A 25321-nucleotide genomic window follows, 5' to 3' on the forward strand; every position below is an offset into this window, starting at 1 on the left:
ACGGCATTCAAGAGTGCTCAACAGTGTTCTGATTCAATCTTAATAGGATTTATTATGTTATGAACATGCCATGATGTTTCTCACCTCCTTGCAGCATCCTTCCGGTATTTTCTAATGTTGTCGTACTGGCTTTCCTTCTCTTCCGGTTGGTTCATCTCTTTGTTTCTATGATGCAAGACAGTTACATACTGGATCTCTTCTGTATCTTCAGAATCAGATGCTTTTCCTTCAGTCTGATTGTGACTGACATTGCTGAGAGTAATTAAGGAATACAGGGCATCGTTTTTATTCACGGCATCAGATTCAGACAGAGACCCATCATGAGCTGATACGTTGACATAAAGATCATCCTAAAATGAGAGAAAATTATTTTTATTTATGGTAAAAGGGATGAATACCTTTGTGTATAACATTTGCTTAATGCTCGTTTGATCATTTGATTTACCTGCTTTTGTGCGATGTGATTAGGTCTCGGTTTTTTCCTCCTGTAATAAAGAATCATCTAAAATACATTTAGGAAATAAGCTTGGTATACTAATGTATTTTCTGACACACAACATGAACTTACATGAGCAACACAATGATGAATATGAAGATTAAACCTCCCAGTCCTCCAATGACTCCAGCAACTGCATACCGAAACTTCCTTCCTACAACAAGACAAGTAACAAGACAATGCTTTTATCTTTATACACTATGAGAAACCAAAACCATGATTCATAGTGTACAGCTGCATTTAAACACAATCACATTTATCTTCATAGTCAAAGATTTCATGACTGGTGCCCCCTTTTTTTTTTTTTTTACATTTGAATGGATCGTTATTGCTGCTTCCATAAACATCTGTGTGTATTTTACAAACTCTAAATGTATTGTAGATAGCACACGTACGTTTACAAGATGTCTGTTAAAGATCTCTTGATCTGGAAAGCATCTGCTGTGTGCAAACATCTGACAGACATCTTTAAGATGTCAGTTTTACATACATTCTAAATCTTTAACATCTTAAAGACATCTAATAAAGGTCTATTTGACATCTGATAGGATACATCCTATAGACGTATTGCAGATGAGCAAACACTCTAAAAATACATCTTGCAGATGTAAATGCAGACGTCAAATTTCTGTGATGTGTGAAATTTCTGTATATAAATGTCTGAAACCTAAAATAAACATTCTGTGGTTGAAAACACTGCATAGTTGTGATTATATGAGAAGCACAGAGTGCGTTTGTCTCTGGCTCAGCACCAGCCAAAGCACAAAAGCACAGTTTGAATTTGACAGTTATGTGATGTCCCTGAACGTTCCCCTGATAGCACACGTACATCACAGAGACGTCTATCTGACATCTGCATTCTGCATCTGCAAGACGTATTTTTTTTTAGAGTGTTTGCTCATCTGCAATATGTCCATAGGACATTTCCTATCAGATGTCAAATAGACGTTTATTAGATGTTTATGTCTTTAAGAAGTTTATGATTTAGAATTTTTGTAAAACTGACATCTTACAGACGTCAGTCAGATGTTTCTACACAGCAGATGCAGATCAAGAGATCTTTAACAGACATCTTGCGTGTGCATATGTGGGACTGTACTACCAGGGGCCCAGAAATAAAAATCTCACATGTGGGACCGTACCGCTCAAAAGATTAATAAAGTGTGGAAATTAAAGCAGTCTAAATGCATAGTAATGACTGATCCAGTTTTATAGCTAAAATATTAAACTAAGGTTAAGTGTAGTTTGAAAAGCATATCTTAAACACTTGGGTGTTTCTGATTCGTTCTTTACTGTGCGCCTCTGATCTGTATGCACTTCTCCAGCATGCGCTTTCTCCTGTCTTTCACAGAAAGCCACACACTCACAAAATTTAAAAATTAACTTTCACTTCATTTTACTGACTGACTGACATTCATTCATTGGTCTCTTTATTGAATAATTACTTATAATATATATAACATCACTTCACTTTCACTTTTTTCAATTACAAAATTGTCAAAATACCCATATCCTCAACAAATGTTGGTTATGTTTTATTAAAGGAACATAAACAGTTGAGAAAGATGTGAATAATTATATTGGAGCCATGAATTGTGTCTTAAAGTGACTGCTCCAACTCCAAACTGAGCATGCACCAAACTTTGCTGTCTTTAGGAAATATTATAAACACATTAATAAAACATTTTAAATTAATATTATAATTCTTGATTCACCCCACACATTTTGTTCTTTTCATAGCTCATCCAGTCGCACAATGGCTCAGTGATACACACCATGTACAGTGATAGTAACAGCATCTGATCTCTGAGATCCGTGTTGATTGTGAGCCTCACAGTAGAAGCGTCCACTCTGTAGTGCACTGAAACTCTGTCCAGATCCAACAGCTGAGCTTTGATTCTCCTTAAACCAGATGAAGTTCAGAGCAGGTGGGTTTGAATCACTGCTGCAGATCAGAGTCACTGAATCTCCCTCCACTATTTCATCAGATCCATTTATGGACACGGAGACACTCTTTGGAGGATCTAAAAAAGGACAAAAAAAAGAAATGTCACATTAAGTTTTAGAAAATTATGAATTTGGAAATTTTGAACAGTGTACAAATGGTCATTAACTCACACATGATGTTTAAAGTCACAGCATGAGTCTTTCTCTCCATGTTTATTTCTGGACTTGCACTTGTATTCTCCACTGTGATCAGAACTGATCTTTGAGATGCTGTAGATTCTTCCAGATCCTACAATCGTTCCTCCTTTAAACCAGCTGATTTCTGCAGGTGGGTTTGAATCACTGCTGCAGCTCAGAGTCACTGAATCTCCCTCCACTATTTCACCAGATGGACTCACCACAACAAAAGTTTCCTTTGGAGGATCTAGAGGTCCAGTACATAGATTTTTTGCATTTAGCATTTTTGCAACTTTTACAAAATCCGAATTCTCTATGTGATATTTGAATACATTTACTCAACTGGCCAAAAAATATGATTGAATCTGTACTCACACATGACATTGAGATGAGCAGCAGGAGAGATGTAAGAGTGTCCATGTAGAGCACAGCTGTATCTGCCTGCATCCTCTCTTCTGACTGACTGCAGCAGGAGTTGATTGTTTCTGTCTCTTCTCTCAGTTAATGGCTGTGAGTTTCTGTACCAGATGAATGTTGCTCTGTCAGTCAGAGAGCAGCTGCTTTTACATGTCAGACGCACTGAATCTCCCTCTGTCACTCTCTCAGGAGCCTCCACCTGAAGATCTGAACACAACACACACATTATATCTAGTGCTGCTGTCATACACTGATTATTACTCAACATAATGCACAGAAGAAGAGTGAAACTTCATTAAAGTCACCTGTGACAGTAAGAGTCACTCCTGGAACACCAATCCATTTCTTATCAGGTTTATCAGTTATGAATCTGAAATAGTACATGTGTTCATCCTTCTGTGTCACATGACTCAGTCTGATGGTGCAGCTCTGCTGTTGGTCTCCGAGATACTGAAGCCGCTGACTGTATTCAGGATCCTCAGACAGATCTGGAGGCTCTACACCCTTTACAGACCCATTGGTCCAGAACGTTTTCATAATCTGATGTCCAGTAGGGTATGTATAAGTGCAGCTCATTATCACTGATGAGTTCTTTAGTGCACAGATGTGTGGATGACTGTAACTCACATCCCAATAACCACTGAAAGCATCTGAAATGATCCCATCCCCCCCCCCCATTATTATTCAAATCAACAGCATCTGTAGAGCTGGAGGATGTTGAAAAGCAGAAATAGTTCTGACTCACTGTGAATCATGAGTAGAAAGATCAGAGGAAGAGGAGGAGCTATTCTGATTGACATCATTATAGCAACACCTGCAACAGAATCGATGTACCGTGCCTTATTTGAGCTTCTGTGAAGGTGAATGTCATGAAGTCCATCAAGAACTAGATCAGGCTATTGTGAGATTATTTTCATTAGAGTAAATTTCACTCTAATTTCATTAGAGGCCCTAAAATATAAGTTTTTTTTAAGGTGTCCTTGTTACACGTTACATGTACTTACTATTAAATTAACAATACATTATGCATAATTACATGCAAGTAACCTTAATCATACAGTAAGTACATGTAGTTAATTAATATTACTCAGTACTTAAATGTATAATTACGTAACAAAGACACCTTAAAATAAAGTGTAACCATTTTTTCTTTTTTAATGATTTTTATATATTTACATGTAATCATTTGGCAGACACTTATCCAAAATAACTTACACATGAGGACAATAGAAGCCATCAAACCAACAAAACAGCAGCAATATATGTTGTGACAAGTCCCGGTTAGTCCAACACAGAACATGTAGCAAGGTGTATATATATATGATCAGAAATCATGTCAGCAAAACTCTAGACCTGAAATTTTAGGACATTTCTTATTTTTATTTTAAAATGAAACTTTGTAAAATACAAATAGAGAAATTTTCTTACCGTCTTCCAGGGGTGAAGCAATACAGTGAGAACAGAAGTTTACAATCATAAGATTATTTCTCTTTAGGATAAATGCTTTATCTTCCTCTTCTCAAGTACATTTTACCCTCGGTTTCTGCTTCAAAACCATATTTGATTAAATCCATTCAAAGAGTATTTTTTTGTAACATAAGAAAATATCTCCTCATAAGAAGGACAGAGCAAATGAAGCAGCATCTGCCAGTGCATGAAAATTAGTGAAACAGAGGGGCAAAACGAGGAAGTGAAAAGAGAACAACATGCAAAGTTTTTCAGATTTCATCTCTCAGACAGGATTGTCCACAGATAGGTAAAGTGAAGTCATGCAGTGTGAAACCCCCTGTTGCCGATCCATCGTGCAGTGTGAACACAGCAGCAACTGACTGCTACCCCAGATAGTCACGCAGTGTGAAAACAACGGCGATCCGACGAGTTTGAAAATCGTGCAGTGTGAACTCGGCATTAGGCTGTGGCTGAATTCAGATGTCATTCTTGTGTTTCTCTTTTCTTCAATGATGTTGATTGTTAACAGCAGGTGTTCATCACTAATGTGCAATCATCATTTAATTAGTCACTTAATTATCTCATTAACTTTAACTCTTTGAGGACTTGGGATATGACTCGAGACTTGCTTGTGACTTGAAAGGAATGGCTTGGTCCCTTCTCTGATCTCCTGTCTGAAAAACTTCACTAATTAGCAAATCCAGGTGATTGGAACAAAATACTGTGGAGGACTTTTACTTTCTGAACCTGGATTTTACACCGCTGTTTATCATCTCCGCAGTAGTGGACGTGCCTGTATTCAATTACATAATCTAAGAATATTTGTTTTCCATTTTAATTGGTTAATTCGAAAGTAGACATTTCACTCTCTATAGATATGTTTTCATCTGTAAGGCAAGCATACATGGAGTTTCGGAGTTTCGCGCTCAAGTTCACAGAGATTGAGATGGCAGAAATCGCATCCTGTTTGCTTTCGTTATATTACATAAGCGCAATGTTTTGTTTTTGTCTTTGTCATGTAGGCTCACTACCCAGATAGCAACATATTGTCGGCCCAGATCCGGCTCACATCTGGCACATGTGGAATGATGATCTGGCCCACATGTAGCGTGGAATGATGGCACTTGGGCGGACCGCTCCTGTTTGCCAGATCTGGGCCACAAGCACGCCATAGTAATGCCACATGTCAGCCAAGAGCAAACAAATAACCCACACTGGACCTTATCTGAGCCACAAAATCTTCATATATTATTTATAGAGTCCTCCCAGCTTGTCTAAGCTTGTTAACAAGCAAAATCACACAGCAAAAACAAAAGCAAAAACACAGCAGCCAAAGAAAACACGTTTAATGATAAGAGTTAAGAGCCCAACTAATGGAACACTAATAAACACTTATCACCATTATAGTGACTATAAATGAAACAAACATTAGATAGTTGTCGTTGCTGTGTTTCTGTTTGTTTCTTTTTTCTGCTCTCTTCTTTCCTTCAGTGATCCTGCTTGTTAACGGGCTTATTAAGGCTAAGATGACTCTATATTAAATATACACAGATTTTTTGACTCAGATAAGGTCCAGTGTGGTTTATTTATTTGCTCTTGGCTGACATGTGGCATTACTATGGCCTGCTTTTGGCCCAGACCTTGCAAACAGGAGCGGTCCGCCCAAGTGCCATCATTCCACACTACATGTGGGCCAGATCATCATTCCACATGTGCCAGATGTGGGCAGGATCTGGGCCGACACTATGTTGCTATCTGGGTAGGCTGCTAGCGGCGCTTACAAGATAGAAAATCTATATTTTCACACTGCTGCATGCATGGCGGTAGCCAGGGTTTGAAAATTAGTGAGGTCTTGTGTGGGGTTAAGCTTAAAGGGTTAGTTCACCCAAAAATGAAAATTAGGCTGCGTTTTACTCCCCCCCGAGGCATCCTAGGTGTATATGACTTTCTTCTTTCAGGCGAATCCAGTCAGAGTTATATTAAAAATTGTCTTTGATCTTTCAAGCTGTTTAATGCCACTCAGCGGGTGTTGCATTCCTTCAGTCCAAAAGAACTTAAATAAAAATCTCCCATCCATAAAAAAGTGTCTCACACGGCTCCAGGGTGTGAACAAAGACCTTCTGTAGCGAATCGATGCGTTTTTTTAAAGAAAAATATCCATATTCAAAATGTAATAATCACTTGAATCTAGTTTGCACTCACTGTTGTAAACAGAAGCAGTTCCGGGGGAATGACGTATGAGGTTGGTGTTGTACATGCGCCGCTCAGAAGTGACGAACGCGGAAGTGCAGCGGAGAGATCAAAACAAAGCAACGGTCACGAATTAGAAGTACAAATCGAGGATTTGTAAAGAAGAATGTCGGAGGATTTCAATATAAGCCAAGAGGAGACTGGTTTTCCTTTGCTAAAGTAAGGAAACTTTGCTTCCTTTGCTCCTGTTAACAAACGTTGGTTTTCATGAGACTCACCGGCGCACGCGCAACACTGAACTCATACGTCATCCTCCCGGAGCTGCTTCTGTGTACAACTGTTGGCGCAAGCTACATTAAAGTGATTATTGCGTTTTGAATATAGATATTTTTCCTACAAAAACGCATCGATTCGCTACAGGAGGCCTTTGTTCACCCCCCGGAGCCATCCGAGACACTTTTTAGTATGCATGGATGCACTTTATTTAACTTCTTTTGGACTGATGCACTGCAACACCCGCTGACTGCCATTAAACAGCTTGGAAGATCAAAGACAATTTTTAATATAACTCCGATTGGATTCGTCTGAAAGAAGAAAGTCATATGCACCTAGGACGCCTTGAGGGTGAGTAATTCATGGGCTAGTTTTCATTTTTGGGTGAACTAACCCTTTGAAGGGGTCATATGATACGATTTCTATTTTTCCTTTTCTTTAGTGTGTTATGTAGCTATTTGTGCATGTATAAAATCTGCAGAGTTACAAAGCTCAAAGTCTCCCACAAAGTGAATTATTCTATCTAAAAGAGAAGGCTGATCCAGACCGGGCTAAAATGCTTCATTCTAACACGCCCCCACATGTCTACGTCACGATGTGGAAATATTTGCATAATGCCACCCAAATGTGCACGCAAAGAAAGAAGGCGTGGTTTCAGGAACCGCAGTAGTGTTGATGTAGCCATGTCAGGGAGACGCTGTGTGTTTCTGTACGAAAGCAAAAGCACTTTATTTGGCCTTCCGAAAGTAGATGCAATGAGGAATCATTGGTTAAGATTTATTTACAAAAGAACAGCACAACCCAGATGTTCGAATTTGTGCAGCACATTTAATGGACGACAGTTTTGTGAACCTAGGAGAGTAGCCTACAAGGCTGGCTGTAAAAAGGCTATTTCAAAAAAAAAATGGGTCAATTCCGACTTTGCTATGACAATCTGGCGTTTCTGAATCAGCGACTGTAAGTATGTTTTCTTAATAGCTTAAGTATTTGCAATTGACTGTTCAAATGCGGAGTTTTGCGCTGTTTGGAGTATCACGTACTGTGTGTGTGTGTGTGTGTGTGTGTGCGTTAGTGAGAGAGAGACAGGGTCACATCACAGTGGAGTCAGCTTTCTTAATCATGGCTTGTGTACTGCAAATACATACGAGCATCATCACTGTGTCCATCACGTGACTCTGTTCCCCTTTCAGGCTTGAACTGATGGCAAAACTAAGGACATTATGTACTGTTTTTACATTTATGTTGAAAGCTGAAGCTTGCGATTATGGAAAGGGGCGTTACATTTCCAACGTGTGCTTGTGGTGTTCGGCAAATCACAATGCACTGGGTCAGCTGGCCAATCAGAGCAGACTGTGCTTGTCGGAAGGAGGGGCTTTGTAGAAAACGAGAGAGGCGGGGCATAGAGGAACTACAATAATGTACAGTATTTGAAATATCATGTGTTTTTTGAACATTAAAGCATGTCAACATATTCTGTTACACCAAATACACAAAATAATGATCTTTAAAATAGCCATCATATGACCCCTTTAATATTTGTTGTACTGTTCTAATGAACTGAATGACAGAAAAGTGTACAACTGAGCAGCTACAGCCAGCCTTTAATGCAAAACATGAACAATACACTGATACTTTAGATTAACAAAATTAAAAATTTAAATTAAATAGGCTTTAAACATGATATAAAGCATAAAGGAGAACGTACTTAACCCTCTGGCGTTGTTTGGTCATTTTAGACTGGAATATATATATATATATTTTTTTTAAATTCTGAAAATAGCTACTTCATCGGAATGGTATGAAACTTGATGACTAACAAAAAAAAAATCATGGACTTGATTCGAAAAAGCTAAATGGTCGGAAAAAAAATAGTCAAACTTGTGTTGTTCATGGTCAAAAATGACCGCCATTGGAAATTAATGGGAAATATGCAAAAATACAAAGATTTTTTTTTGTGTATACAATATACAAATATACAAATTGTGTATACAAAAATACAAATCATTCATCATGCAGAAAAAAATGTGCACAACAATGAAGGGGTGACACTCTAAAATATCAAGAGTGCAAAATAGACCCCCCACAGACACACGTACAATATATGAACTAGTGTGACTGTAACACAAAGCATGTTTTTGCACAAAAACAGACACACAGGCACGCACACACACACACACACACACACACACAAATGATTTTGAGTGGCTGAAACAATATGGCAAAATTAAGCCAGAACACTCAAATAAGAGGTTGAAATCAGATTGAGTAATCTATGACAAAGCATTCTTGATTTTTTAAAACTTTGATGTTATGCATAATAAAATGTCTTTCTCTGCGTTCAGGTTTGACTATAGTAAAATTAATACAAAACTGATATTTCAAACCTTAAAAAAAAAAATCTAAACCTTTACAAAAAGTTGTTTGAGAATGTTTAAATGTATTTCCAGATACAAAAAAAAAAAACTGTCTAAAAACAAATAGGAAATCTAGTGGCTAAACCATGGAATTGCAGAGGCTTTTCTTATTTTACTCTGACCAGATGGTACTAATCTGACTTCAAAAATTGGATTTTAAAGGCATTATCTCTATTTTAACATGAAATACTGCCAGTACAATTAAATTATCTCAAAATAAAAAATATTATTGAACAAAAATATATTACATTGATTTTACTGAAAAAAAAAGAAGTTACGTTTCAGGTGTCCGTTTACTTTTGACCGCGAACAACACAAGTGTGACTCCCAAATGAACAATACCAGAGGCTTACGTGATTACACACTTTTGCAATTCATTAACCTTTAACTGCTATTTTAACCCATATGATCTGCAAATTACTTCAGCCATATCATGACACTCCTGTCAATCATTCACGTCTACACCCACAAAGTGATTTGTAAAAGCTGTAAAATGTTTCTCAGAGTCCAAAACACTACATCATCTTCTTCTTCTTAAAAAGAAAGAAAGAAAGAAAGTGGAAAAAATCATAATGAGAACATCAGTCATTAGGAAAGGCTACTAGATTGTGTTTTGTCTCTATAGTAAGTGCTCTTACTTACTGGAATGTTTTCATACACAGAAGAGTTCAGTTCAGGTTTACAGGTATTAGAGCCGTGTTGAGCAGCCTTTATGAATGAAGAGACAAAGTATATTCAGCACTGTGTTATTTAAATTTTCATATAATTATTGGTTAGACATTTGACATTTTTACACTGACATTGAAGAGCGTTTTTGGCCAAAGGTGAGGAGAATTTAGTGTTTTATAGGAAATCTGTAGCAAAAATACTTACAGTTACATTCTCATACACAGCATCAGTCATTTCAACATCGCAAGCTTTGTGTTGGCCATTATGATTCATCTTTGCCATTAAAAAAACAAAAACAAAGAATAGAGAGAAAATAAGTAATGTCTATAAACAACTCAATAGATAAAAAGTCAACTACATTCAGACTTTCAGTCCTTGAGTGACCAGTTCATTTACCTGATCAGTAAACTACTGATAGCAAAATATTTTTTTCTCACCTGAGCATTTTGTGCACCATTTCTGTTTTTAATCCATCTGCAAAGACCAACACAATTACAGCCAATCAGGACTTGTATGAAGCTATGATTTTGAACCAATGACATTTCTTTATAGGATGGGCCGTTTTGAATGTGATCCATTTTGGTACAGTTTACTCGCATTGCATTTACCATGCTATTGGGAAAATCTGTTTTCTCCGAATAATGGAGCCTGATTTGTTAATATTTGTGTAGCATATTTCTAGCGCTGTTTGCAAATGTGGCACATGCAGGGCATTCCTGCACACCTTGGATGAGCACTCTGAGTATGCCGCCTACTTGGCAAGCCCAGGCAGAGACTGCGCTCACTGAGATGAGCTACTGTCATTGAGAGAACATGAGTCTCACATTGCTGCACTCGCGGATCGCTTTAGTTAAAGAAATCAACCCTGCTCCTTGTGTTCCCCCTTGTGTTTTCTTCCACTCAGGAACCTCAGAGGAAAAAACATTGGAGTTATGTGGCAGAGAAGATGGGTCCTAATCAGCTCACGGACCAGCGCCCCTCATCAGGTGTAAGCGGGTTTGTCCCTTTTTGGGGTTTCCACAGAGGATTGTACCGATGATACGCTGTCATTGGCAGCTTCTAATGTGGAGGATTGAGTGAATTCCATGAATAACTCTGCCCACCTGTCGTATAGTGAGCCAGATGTCAGCACACCTGGTCTGGACACCGAACTCATATGTGTCCTCACCAAGGCTGTTGAGTGGCTCGGCTTGGAGTGGTTTGTTCTGGATGAGCCTGCCCCTTGACGAATGGATTCTGCATCCATGGCATAGACTGTATAAAACATGGACGTAGTGTCTGTGACGTCACCCGGAGGTTTTTGAAGAGAATTTTTGAAGCCCAAAGTGAGTGGAGCTGGCCGTTGCCATTTTGGCAGTGCGCCACTGCGCATTACTCCCGGATAACCGAAAATGGGCAAAGAGGCAGGACGTGGGTGGAGCTGAGGTGCCTGCTTGTTGAAACCACGCCAACCTAGCTCAACAAGCAGGCAATTTACCTGTCACTCAAGTGGCCATGCCCTTAATTATGCAAAACTTTAAGGCTTAATATAATTTAAACGGAAGTTATAAATTATAACTCTTATAATTAATTATAATGAATTAATGAATGGCAAAATTAACTATATAGAACACTTTTTGTACCAGGCTGTAAACAAACGGTTTCTGCTGTAAATTTGGGCGTATTAGCTTGGGGGGGGGTCTATGGGATTGACTCCCTTTTGGAGCCAGTCTCTAGAGGCCTGTTGATGAATTGCAGTTTAAGTCACTTAAGTATTGGATTCAATAGAGAGACCAGAAGGTTGCCGCTTGGTCCAAGGCGCTGCCAGCGAGCCCCCCTCAGAGACTTGCTCTGTTCTTCACAATGCACTTACTAGTTTGTGGAGTGTTCCCTTCTTGGTCTGTGTCTACTTTTCAGTCTTGGCTGCCCTCGCCTCTGTTGACAGCGCCGAATAGAAGAGGTGATTGTGTGCATCTTTGCCCACCCATAGCCGTGGGATGTTCACCTTTCTTAACCCTGCAGAGCCACTTCACTGCTATATAGCGTACTCTGCAACTGGTCAAGCAGGTTCCGCTCCCTGTTGGTGTCAGCTATTTTTGTCTGAGAACTCCACCCTCATGCCCTGATGATGCTATTGGATATTGTTTCCCCATAACGTGGTAAACACAATTTGAGTGAACCGCATCGAACGGAAATGTTAGTTACTAATGCAACCTCGGTTCCCTGAGATTACAGGAACTAGCATTGCGTACCCAGCCATGCTTCAAGCTGCTACAAGTTGATGCTGCCACTTATCAGTCAAAAGATTCTGATGAAATGGCACTCAGCGCCAACTTATATAGGCAGTCAGCCCCCCTGTTTTGGTGGGCTGAAATGCCATTTGTGCAGCTATATGAACATGAATAAATCAGGCTTCAATATTCATAGAAAACTGAGCTTCCCCATAGCGTGGTAAACACAGTGCTCGTTCCAATTATCTTTGGGAACCAAGGTTGTGTTTAGTAACCAGATTGTTTACCCCAGCAATGATCTGAGCTTAAGACTTCCTTATTCAATACCTGAGTGAGTAGCTATTAGTGTAGAAAGAGACCACTGAAGTCTCACTGAATTCACAACCTTCTCACTCATTTACAGACATTGCATAGTACCACACACACATATCGTACACAATCAGCATCGTGATGATGAAAACTGCAGCTCCACAAGCTCCACAAACCATAGATATGTGTAATATCACCAGATGTCCTACAACAGAGACAAGAGTGTAAAACACCAGAACAGCTTCACTGGCTTCACTTTAGAAAGAGTAAATAAGCTGCTCTACCTTTAACAGTGACAGTAACAGCATCTGATCTCTGAGATCCGTGTTGATTGTGAGCCTCACAGTAGAAGCGTCCACTCTGTAGTGCATTGAAACTTTGTCCAGATCCAACAGCTGAGCTTTGATTCTCCTTAAACCAGATGTTTTCTGCAGGTGGGTTTGAATCACTGCTGCAGCTCAGAGTCACTGAATCTCCCTCCCAGAACTGACCAGACTGAATGATGGACACTGAGATGTTCTTTGGAGGGTCTAAAAACAATCACTATATTAATTATTTAAGACCTCTAACACATTTTTAAATTGCTAATGTGAACTGAGATTATAAAAACAGAAAATAGAAAATTGGCATATTGTGTTTTATGATAAACTCACACATGATGTTTAAAGTCACAGCATCAGAGTATTTCTCTCCGTGTTCATTGGTGGACTTGCACTTGTATTCTCCACTGTGATCAGAGCTGATCTTTGAGATGCTGTAGATTCTTCCAGATCCTACAATCGTTCCTCCTTTAAACCAGCTTATTTCTGCAGGTGGGTTTGAATCACTGCTGCAGCTCAGAGTCACTGAATCTCCCTCCACTATTTCACCAGATGGACTGATGGACACTGAGATGTTCTTTGGTGGGTCTAAAGAGGACAAAAATTAAAAGTGTATCTCCAAACATAAACTCGACAAGTTATTAAAAAGTACTAATGAATATATACTCACACATGACACTGAGATGAACAGCAGGAGAGATGTAAGAGTGTCCATGTAGAGCACAGCTGTATCTGCCTGCATCCTCTCTTCTGACTGACTGCAGCAGGAGTTGATTGTTTCTGTCTCTTCTCTCAGTTAATGGCTGTGAGTTTCTGTACCAGATGAATGTTGCTCTGTCAGTCAGAGAGCAGCTGCTTTTACATGTCAGACGCACTGAATCTCCCTCTGTCACTCTCTCAGGAGCCTCCACCTGAAGATCTGAACACAACACACACATTATATCTAGTGCTGCTGTCATACACTGATTATTACTCAACATAATGCTCAGAAGAAGAGTAAAACCTCATTAAAAAAGTCACCTGTCACAGTAAGAGTCACTCCTGGATGACCAATCCATTTCACATTATCTTTATCAGTTATGAATCTGAAATAGTACATGTGTTCATCCTTCTGTGTCACATGACTCAGTCTGATGGTGCAGCTCTGCTGTTTATCTCCCAGATACTGAAGCCTCTGACTGTATTCAGGGTCCTCAGACAGATCTGGAAACTAATTTTTAGCATTTTTAACATTCGTTTTGGTCCAGAACACTTTCTTGATCTGAAGTCCAGTAGGGTATGTATAAGTGCAGCTCATTATCACTGATGAGTCCTTTAGTGCACAGATGTGTGGCTGGATGTAATTCACATGCTCCTTCTGACTATAAGCCCCTAAATAAAAATCACACTGAATAAATTAGCAGTAGCTTGTGCATAACAATGAAGTGTGCAAAAAATAAGTGTTTCTGTTGCAGAGACTCACTGTGAATCACGAGCAGAAAGATCAGAGGAAGAGGAGGAGCCATTCTGACTGACATCACCGTAGCAACACCTACAACAAATGCACAGTGGCTCAATTTTCAGCTTTAAAGTCAGCATGAAACATAAGAAGACAATACTGCTTCATTTTTCAAAGAAAATAACAGTAACACTGTAACCGTAATTTTCTTACTAGATGAGTTAAGAAACTTCCGACGTCTTTCCCTGGCCTAACTTTTGATTGACAGCAGGTCATAGACAAGAGTACAATACTGCCAGAACAGTAATTTGCAATTTCATATTCAGAAACTGTTATAAAGCTCCTCAACTGAGTTCAGTGCATTGCTAGTGTCTACAATATATACACTGGGGCTAGTTGTCACACCTTTAAATACCTCTTTCTTTATAGATACACAATTTAAAGTCTTGGGTTTGAAAGTCTATTGAATATTATCACTACTATTGCTCAGCAGAAAAGTTTATGCAACACACCTCCGTGAAATTGGCTCCCCATAAAAATCAATAATCACCAAAACTATGCCATTTGTTTGTGCCACAAAAATGAACGTTTGTGCTGGTTTGGTCTTTGAGATATTAAACATTATTTGTTTGACCATGTGACGTCACTCTCCACCCCACGCCATCCAAATCCCTCCAAACTGGTGCCGTTCATTTGTGCTTGGTTTGTACCGTTAAAAGAAACCATGTAACCATGACCTCTTCTGAAATATAATGAAAACTTCACTCTCCAGCCCATTACCGCAGCCGCAGAGTATAAAAAAAGAGTTAGTGTTCGTGCCTTATTTCAAGTTGACCAAGCTTAAATTTCAAGGCAGCATTAAAGGGATAGTTCACCCAAAAATGAAAATGTGATGTTTATCTGCTTACCCCCAGGGCATCCAAGATGTAGGTGACTTTGTTTCTTCAGTAGAACACATATGATGATTTTTAACTCTGTCCGTTACAGTCTATCAGTCGTGTAATGCATGGCAATGGTAACAATATCTATGAGAGTAAAAAAAAAACATGCACAGACAAATCCAAATTAAACCCTGCGGCTCGCGACGACACATTGATGTCCTAAGACACGAAATGATCGGTTTGTGCCAGAAACCAAACAGTATTTATATAATTTTTGACCTCTAATACACCACTACGTCCAACTGTCTTTGGGCGCACGCACGGCATCCGGTGCGTGAGGTGTGTACGCGCTCTGGCGTAGTTTACGCAAGCGCCGGAAGTGATCTCTCATGCGTATACGTCACTCATTGTTTACACAGTGCACAAACATTGTAGGTACGACGGCTAATCAAAATGGTACTTACTTGAGCTAATCCGGATTGATCAAACCGACTAAACTAAAATATTGCGTTCTCTTGCGCAAACTCATTCGGGAGTGGTGACTTTCCTCGTATTCCCAACTTCTGAGCCTGCTCGCCTGAAGTTATGGTTGATTACTCTTCGGCTGGATATCAACACACCCATTAACTTTCACTCTCATAGATGTTGTTACCATTGCCATGCATTATACGACTGATAGACTGTAACGAATGGAGTTAAAAATCATCATATGTGTTCTACTGAAGAAACAAAGTCACCTACATCTTGGATGCCCTGGGGGTAAGCAGATAAACATCAAATTTTCATTTTTGGGTGAACTATCCCTTTAAGTAAAAACAAAACAAAAGAAAAACGTTTTTTTTTTTTTTTTTTAAGTGAGTCTAATTTGTTCAAATTGATTTGTGCTCGATTTGTGCTCGAACATCTATTCCCCCTAGAAATAACAAATATAATTGAAGGCACCCTCCGTCTATGCCAACCGGCTCTGTTTGTGTGTGCTGGATTTGTTGCATTAAAATTAACATTCAATTAATTTTTTCTCCGTAAAACATTACAAATATCTGGAGGAAAAGTGATGCCATGCAAGCCACTCATCCAAATTCCTGTCTTGTATAGTTTGCAAATCTGCTGGTTTACAATGTTTTTCTAAGTTTTATTGCCAGTGACTTCATCAAGCACCAAATCCAAAATTTTCTTTGTGTGTATAACATTGTGTGACTGAAATGTTCTCGGAACAGGCTATTGCAACTTAATATCACGTTCTTGATTGTTGCTATTTAATCTAATTTGTTACAGAAATGGAACATAGGCTCGTTAATGTAACAACGTTATTTTGTACACCCCTCACATTTTTTGTAAATATTTTATTATATCTTTTCATGTGACAACACTGAAGAAATTACACTTTGATACAGTGTAAAGTAGTGAGTGTACAGCTTGTATAACAGTGTAAATTTGCTGTCCCCTCAAAATAACTCAACACACAGCCATTAATGTCTAAACCGCTGGCCACAAAAGTGAGTACACCCCTATGTGAAAATGTCCAAATTGGGCCCAATTAGCCATTTTCTCTCCCCGGTGTCATGTGACTCATCAGTGTTACAAGGTTTCAGGTGTGAATGGGGAGCAGGTGTGTTAAATTTGGTGTTATCGCTCTCACTCTCTCATACTGGTCACTGGAAGTAGGCTATGAGAAGATTGCCAAGACCATGAAACTGAGCTGCAGTACGGTGGCCAAGACCATACAGCGGTTTAACAGGACAGGTTCCACTCAGAGCAGGCCTCGCCATGGTTGACCAAAGAAGTTGAGTGCACGTGCTCAGCGTCATATCCAGAGGTCCTCATTTGTAAGTCGCTTTGGATAAAAGCGTCTGCTAAATGACTAAATGTTAATCTAAATTCATTCTCTGTCAGTAGTAGGCGCTTTTGGAACGTCAGAAATATAGAACGAGAAAAGTGTGAAAAACATATAGCCTATACTGACGAGGAAAGTCCTCTGATGTGTTACCAGCGTAAGCCTGTGTGCAAAGGCTGTCTAATTCTAAACTTTAAAATACATTTATTTTTAGTTTTTTTTAACTACAAATTTAAATAAAACTGAAAATGTGCGATGTTTGAGCGGAGAGTGGAAGCTAAAGCGTGCTCTGCAGGACATGGAGGCGCCAGCGCGATCACTTGCATTTTTTTCTAACAGTGGAAACAACTTAAAATACGCAGTAATTTTTGCTCATAAAGGTAAGAGTAATACATCATTCTAAACTGTAAAGGGTCTAGTTTTACTTGTGTGCACTCACAATATCAACAAAATGTTGTGCTTTTATAAAATAAAGAAAACAAACGCTTTCTGCCGTCTCGGTCTTGAACAGGAGCACTTCACAATGATGAACCTAAACTCGGACATGATAAAAATATATAGAAAGCTTTAAATTACTACATTAAAACGAAATAATTCAAATCGAAAATAGACTCTTAATAAAATAAACTCTTTCATTATGTAATCCCTGCATTTCTCTCTGAAGGCACATTTAATTAGGAGATGGCGAGTCATTTTTTTTCATAACCATATTGATGGAAGGCCCGATTATAATTTACGATTTCTAAAATAGCCAACAAATTAATTGTTGTAGGCTAACCCGATCTCATGAAAGTGCACATAGCATGATTTTCTGCTTCTATTTGGCCTAATATTTATATGCAGAAATTGACTTTGGCATGAAAAATACTGATCAATTCATAATTAATGGCATGGTTGGTTCAGTCGACAGAAATACGGGACACAAAGGCCTAAAATAACTGCTGAAATGTTTGCGGGGCAAATCTCAGGTCAGTCTGAGTGCTCATGGTACGCACAGTGCATAGCCTACAGACTGCAGGCGCCACTGACTCGGACGGTTGTCGTGGTAATAAACACCATAAACGGCAACCATTTGCATGTCAGTGCTTAATGCGCACATCTTATATGAAAAGCATTTTAGGGGGCCCTTGGCTTTTGGGGGCCCAAGGCGGTCGCCTACCTTTGCCTAATGGGTAAGTCCGGCCCTGCCTGTGTATCATCAGCCTAACATTTGAAGTTATGGTATGTTTAACTAATGTGGGGTAATGTGAAGAATGCAATCATAGGATTTATTCATACTTTTTTATGCCAGGTTGGGGTACTACATTGATTTTCTGTCATGGTCTATGGACCCCCTGAATTAGCCTTGGCCACCCCATCTATAAAACTCTAGCTCCGCCACTGCAGCCCTGTGACAACTAGCCCCAACCAATCTCCAACACGTAAGATATTTGACAGTACGATTATAAAATCATGTTCTTACCGGTTTCATCAACACTAATGACCGGTGACAGCAGTCTACAAAATCAGGATAAAACCAGCGTTGGTGATTTCACACTCTAAATGCCACGAGATTAACACATATTTTAATATGATTTTGACACCTCAACTAGTGCTGATAAAGCAGAAGCAGAGTTTTAGCAGATAAGAAACTTGATGTCAGTCCATAAAGATGCTCATCATGTTTTTTTCAAACAACGATAACAATGAACCTGCTCTTAAGAGACAGAGAAAATAATTGCTTCAGTAACTGACTTTAATTTGTATAAGTAGACCAGCTATCATGGTGTGGACCAGGATTGTAAAACACTGGAAAGCATTGCATTGGTTGTGACTGCAATACGCAACATTCTGCGTAACTGTGCATTTGATAAAACACAAAGTAATGGAAATTAAATAAACAAAGAACTTACAACACGCTGATGAAGATGCTAGATAACGTTTAGCCTGTCACTGGTTTTGTTCTCAGAAGTGTCATCTTTCTCTGAATATGGTCACAGATACAGTTTCCTTTGTACTGATATAAAGTAGAAAGGTTTATGAAAGTGTCACTCCACACTACAACAGCAAAATATATAAATATGTATAGTATTTTTATGTTACATTAATCAGTGTCTAGCACATCTTCCTAAGGAAAGGATATGGACCAGAAGACATTGCAATTACTAAATGATATTTAGACAGACTTAAAGAAGTTCCAGATCTATACTTGTGCTCTTATTATTTCAGTTATTTTGCCTTTAATGTAAATAAACATGTGCAAACAATATACTTGCTCTTGTGAATTTATTTGGTTGTTAATTACATTGTGCGCGCTGTCTCTTTAATACCGCGTGGTTTATATACATGTTGCTGCTGATTGGGCTGACATTTTTGACACACCCACCAAACAAGAGAAAACTATCTCAAACCCCATTGCACACCGTTTTCAGGAAACCACCGGTTTGAGCTTGAACTTGCCACTGGTTTTCATAAAAACAGTTGCACATTCAGGACTGCACACATGCATTGGTGGAACATGGTGGATTTTTTAAACGCTATTTAAGTGTAAGAAGCAACATTTATTAGACAGTTAAAGTTAATTTTATTGCAGATTTAAAATGTTATTGAAATGTGACTTTGGCCAGCAGCTTTTGAGATTTTTACAAATATGGCAGCAGTGTGAATGGACTTTTCTTGAAAGGGAATTTGATTATTTTTGACCAGAAAAAGGTAAAGATTCAGTGATTACCTCAATGTTGACATTGAAATGCAGGTGCGACTAACTTCACTTCCATATTGTGATGCATTTCAGAGTGAAATGGCATATCAAACAAGAATAAAGCATAGAGCGGGACTTTATTTTAGCCACTGGCATCGATTGGATTGTGAGAAGTGAGCATTGCATACTGGATGAAATCATTTTTGTCTGAAATGTGAATTAAGTGTGTCAAATAACACTACTAGTATTACGACCACTCATTTATTGAATGAAAGATTAATCCTAAATGTAAAAAAAAAATTAAACAATTTATTAAACAACATATTTATCAATAAGTAATTATGATCAAACAAGTCACAATGCATAAAGCAACAACATATTCTCATGATGATATTATAAGCTGGCAACAAGCCTTTGACTTCCACTTGTATCCATTGTCGTAAATCTTTTCAAAATTCTCCAGTAAAGCATCATCAGACACTCCTGTCAATCATCCAGGGTTCCACCACACAGAAAAGCATGAAGGCTGTAAAATATTTTGGTGTGTGCCATCGTCCACTACAGCATATTCCTGTTAGGCTGCACCAATAAGACAAAAAGGAGATCGATTTACAAAGTTTAACTATTTAAAAAACAAAACAAACAAAGGTACTCATTATAGTCAATCAGAATACTGCAGTGGTGTACACTGATGAGCGATTACATTATGTCCATATATATTTAAATAGCAAGCCGTAGCAAGCATTTTGAGAGGTATTTAGACAATTCAGAGCTACCATACAAGCAAAAGCCAAAATCCAGAATGGCGTCTGACAAGTTGATCCACTTCGTCTCGCAGCACAAAGCACTGTAAAGATCCTTGCACACTGAGTTCACAGAAATTGGTGGTCTTCTTTTTAATATTTGGCTCTATTATGGCTAGCAAAGCATTAAACTGAGCCACTGACATCCTGAAGTAAACTTTGAATCGCCCGTGATAATCCCGCTGCTCCTTAATACCTTCCTCTTTATATCTCAGGATTATATGGACCCAATATTTCCTCTTTCTTTTTCTCTTTTTAAGAAGAGAGAGGATCATCCTCACTGCTTTAAGACTCCACTTTGTATTGTTTTACTTAATATGCATCAGACTCAGTGTGCAAGGTTTCTGTGAATGACAGAATGTTTTGGATGACGAATATGAAAAACACATTCGAAAATTTCAGACTCATTAAGAACCTTTAGAAATGCACATTTGACAGTAGCTTGACTTGACAGTTGTAGTTGCTTGAGTTAGGATGCAGATGTAAAATTGTTCATTATCAAAAACAATAACATCTGTAAAAATTGTATCAACCTCATTTTTATACAGTGAAATTGAATTATTCTGACCGTTTTAGATTTATTATAAATTAACCATTGGTCTTCCATAGTAGCAACTATATGGTTTCTAGGCATTTGTATGAAAAACAGTACATTCAGTATAAATGCACATACGCCATAGCTTAATTACAGAAAATACTGAAATTATATTCTATTACTCCTTTATTACATATTTATATTAATAATATAATAAGATTTGATGTGAATATCCCACATTTATGACACACTACCATGGTGCAGTTAGTGTCACTACAGTAAATCCATGGTAAATGATTGTGATTTGTAGACGGGAAAGCCTTGTATTGTACCACACAGTGTTTCTCTTGTTTGTCAGCGCTGTTTCATCTACCTTCAAACTAGTTTAAATCACCGAGTCATCTGTGTTCTTTGCTGAATTCAAGTGCTTCACACTGGATCTCACAGCACTGTTTAGTGCTCGTGTGATCGAGACTCATCAGTGAGTAAACGCATCTGCTCTAGTAAAGTTGCGCTGCGGTGCCATTTGAACTTTGACCCTTATGAAAATTAACCATGCACTCTAAAAAATGCTGGGTTGAATACAACCCAGTGCTGGGTAAAATAGGGACAAACCCAGCAATTGGGTTGTTTTGACCCAGCATTTTTTTAGAGTGTGGTTTTATTAAAGTAAAATTGTAGTAACCATGGTTCTTTGGCTTATTGACTACCATTTACGTTTTAATACAAATATCATGGTTAAACTATAGTTAGTATTTCAAAACTATGGTTATTTTGTGGTTACCATGGTTTAACTATAGTCACCATGTTTTTTTTGGTTTTATTTGTAAAAAAAAAAAGAGCGGACAAATGGTCCATGTGACGCGTTTCAAATGAGTAGCTCTGTTTCATTCCGCTTTTGCCGCATAAACATTATTTTGAACATTTATCAAACTCTTGTTATTTTATTGAGCAAAATTATATCACCCATATGAAAATTAGCCATGCACTCTAAAAAATGCTGGGTTAAATACAACCCAGTGCTGGGTAAAATAGGGACAAACCCAACAATTGGGTTGTTTTGACCCAGCGGTTGGGTTACTACCCAACAACCCTGTTTTGACGCTGGGTCAAAACAACCCAATTGCTGGGTTTGTCCCTATTTAACACTGGGTTGTATTTAACCCAGCATTTTTTAGAGTGTATAATTACCGTTATCGTTAGCGCCCAGCCCTACCGCAAAGCATATCCCCAGGTTGAGAACCACTGCCTAGAAGATCCATCGCCACCTCGTTGAATCAATGCCTCGCCGCTACAGGTTATTAGGGAGGTGGACATAATGTAAAGGCTCATTAGTGTAGTTTACAGAATAGGATATTTAATAGCACAATAATATTCTCTATTGACTCACAATTGGAAGATTCTCATAAATCGTAACATTCTCATACAGAGGGATGTTCATTTTAGGATCAGGTGTTTTACTGTAAGGATGAACAGCCTTCATGAAAGAGAGAGAGAGAGAGATAAATGAGAACCAGGAGAAAAAGGAAAACACAACTAGTCTTGAAATGATATTGTCTAGGCTTGAATAAAAAGCTGTACACTCACCACCACATTCTCATACACATATGAGAACAGACTAGGATCAGATATTATGCTCATGTCATCAGAATTGTTTGTGAGGGACTGAAAAGAAGAAGAAAAATGTCCAATAGTGTTGCCATCAGCATTCCAAGACAGAAGAGTGGAGGATCAGAGTAATACAATTAAAACATATAAAACAAGAATGGCATACATTATAGAATGCATCAGTAAACCTATTTCCGTGTTTGTTCAGCTGTGCATTTTTGTGGGTAAACGGAAATCTAGTGCTCTGTCAGTAGATTAACAGAACCAACATTTTACTGTACAATAAAGCAAATGATTACAAACATTTCAATACTTTATCTGATGCATGATGTAGCCTCTAAGAGTTATTTGTAAATTAATCATTCATCTGAGTCATATCTTTTTAGTGACTCCAAGTGATCCGGTTCAGTAAACCAGACTGAATGATTCTTTCACAAATCAGACTGAATCGCTTGAATGGAATGGCCTGAATGGCTTTATTATAATGCTTTCTAGCATATAAACTATCAAAGCACATGCGATAATGTAACGAATATGCATTTTGTTTGCAAGGTGGGTCAACTACTAGTGATAAATAAATAAATAAAATATTGTAGTTGAACAAAGATCCATTTAATAAAATATTTCCTTTATTTTTTGGCTATTTCGTACGGAAGTTCTAAGCGGCCATGCATTATTATTTTTTTCCCTTCTTGTTTTCTCGTTATAACGACTTAATTTCTCGTGATCTCGACATAAAAAAAGTTGTTCTCTAAGTTACAAAACTGCGCCAACAGGTGCACTATTGACCTGAATATAACTGATGGGGTGTTGTAGGCTATACTGTATGTCCACTTTACTGTACGCGTTTGGGATAGAATAGGACCTACCTCGTGATCGCTATAATTTGTACAGTATTGTTCATTAGGCTACTGACATTTAATTCATTCATAAATGTTAAATGCTTGAATCAATATGACTATTTTGTGTATTAAGTTCTTGCTAGATGCATGAGTTTCACCAACGTGTTCTGTGTCATAAAATAATAACTGCTTATTAAAACCAAGGTTGACGTCACTGTATTCTGTTTGCACCTATATCTTTATTTGTGCTTCTTTGAGGTACATTATTGTTAGTTAATAAGCGGGGCAAGAAAATGGAGTCGTTATAACGAGAAAACAACTCTCGTTATGTCGATATAACGAGAAAATAAGTCGTTATAACGAGAAAACAAGAAGGGAAAAAAATAATGCATGGCCGCTTAGAACTTCAGTAATTTCGCTATATTTTCCTCATTAATTTTTATTACATTATATTTCCCTTCAGCGCCCCCTATTGTGAAAAGCGTGCATTTGAGCCCATATTGTAGTGAAACTGACTGACCTCGGACTGCAGTTTGTTCCCTTTTACACAGCTGCTCGAAAACAATAAAATACACTCTGTTATATTAACATCACACAATATTAAACCACATAACTAACATAACAAAATAAAAATCTGACTCTTACCAGGTTAGTAATGCAATGATGACAGCAGCTACAATTCCACAAAGTGTTACTACAATGGCTGTATGAGATATATTCCAATATAGTACTGAGACAAGATGAAAGATTAAGAGAAATTGATCAGTTTGACTCAGTTCAGAAGGATTCATATAAGTAAATGAACTGCTCTACCTTTAACAGTGATAGTAACAGCATCTGATCTCTGAGATCCGTGTTGATTGTGAGCCTCACAGTAGAAGCGTCCACTCTGTAGTGCACTGAAACTCTGTCCAGATCCAACAGCTGAGCTTTGAGTCTCCTTAAACCAGATGATTTCTGCAGGTGGGTTTGAATCACTGCTGCAGCTCAGAGTCACTGAATCTCCCTCCACTATTTCATCAGATCCATTTATGGACACGGAGACGCTCTTTGGGGGATCTAAAGAGAGCACAATTTAAATAATCTTTTTTAAACACAATATCCAGTTGTTGTTTTTTTAAGTAGCCTACTAATGAATCTGTACTCACACGTGACATTGAGATAAACAGCAGGAGAGATGTAAGTGTGTTCCTGTAGAGCACAGCTGTATCTGCCTGCATCCTCTCTTCTGACTGACTGCAGCAGGAGTTGATTGTTTCTGTCTCTTCTCTCAGTTAATGGCTGTGAGTTTCTGTACCAGATGAATGTTGCTCTGTCAGTCAGAGCGCAGCTGCTTTTACATGTCAGACGCACTGAATCTCCCTCTGTCACTCTCTCAGGTGCCTCCACCTGAAGATCTGAACACAACACACATTATATCTAGTGCTGCTCTCATTCACTTCTTCTGAGCATTATGTTGAATAATAATCAGAGCGAAACCTCATGAAAGTCACCTGTCACAGTAAGAGTCAATCCTGAAGCACCAGTCTGTTTCTTGCTATGTTTATTAGTAGTGAATCTGAAATAGTACTTGTGTGAATCCTTCTGTGTCACATGACTCAGTCTGATGGTGCAGTTCTGCTGTTTATCTCCCAGATACTGAAGCCTCTGACTGTATTCAGGGTCCTTAGACAGATCTGGAAACACTTCATGTTCATCTTCTTCATCACTTGAATCTTCCTTTTCATGTTTAACAAGTGGTTTGGTCCAGAACACTTTCTTGATCTTATATCCAGTAGGGTATTTATAAGTGCAGTTCATTATCACTGATGAGTCCTTTAGTGCACAGA

General features: G+C 38.3%; 2 pseudogenes; both read right to left on the reverse strand.

The window, feature by feature from the left end:
• Positions 1-84: 84 nt before the first annotated feature.
• On the reverse strand, positions 85-3837 carry LOC107575945 (B-cell receptor CD22-like; annotated as a pseudogene).
• Positions 3838-9878: 6041 nt separating this feature from the next.
• LOC107575946 (B-cell receptor CD22-like) overlaps positions 9879-25321 on the reverse strand; it is a 17578-nt pseudogene continuing 2135 nt past the window's right edge.

This window comes from Sinocyclocheilus grahami, unplaced genomic scaffold (genome assembly GCF_001515645.1).
Source record: "Sinocyclocheilus grahami isolate Dianchi unplaced genomic scaffold, SAMN03320097.WGS_v1.1 scaffold3033.1, whole genome shotgun sequence".
NCBI classification, from domain to species: Eukaryota; Metazoa; Chordata; class Actinopteri; order Cypriniformes; family Cyprinidae; genus Sinocyclocheilus; species Sinocyclocheilus grahami.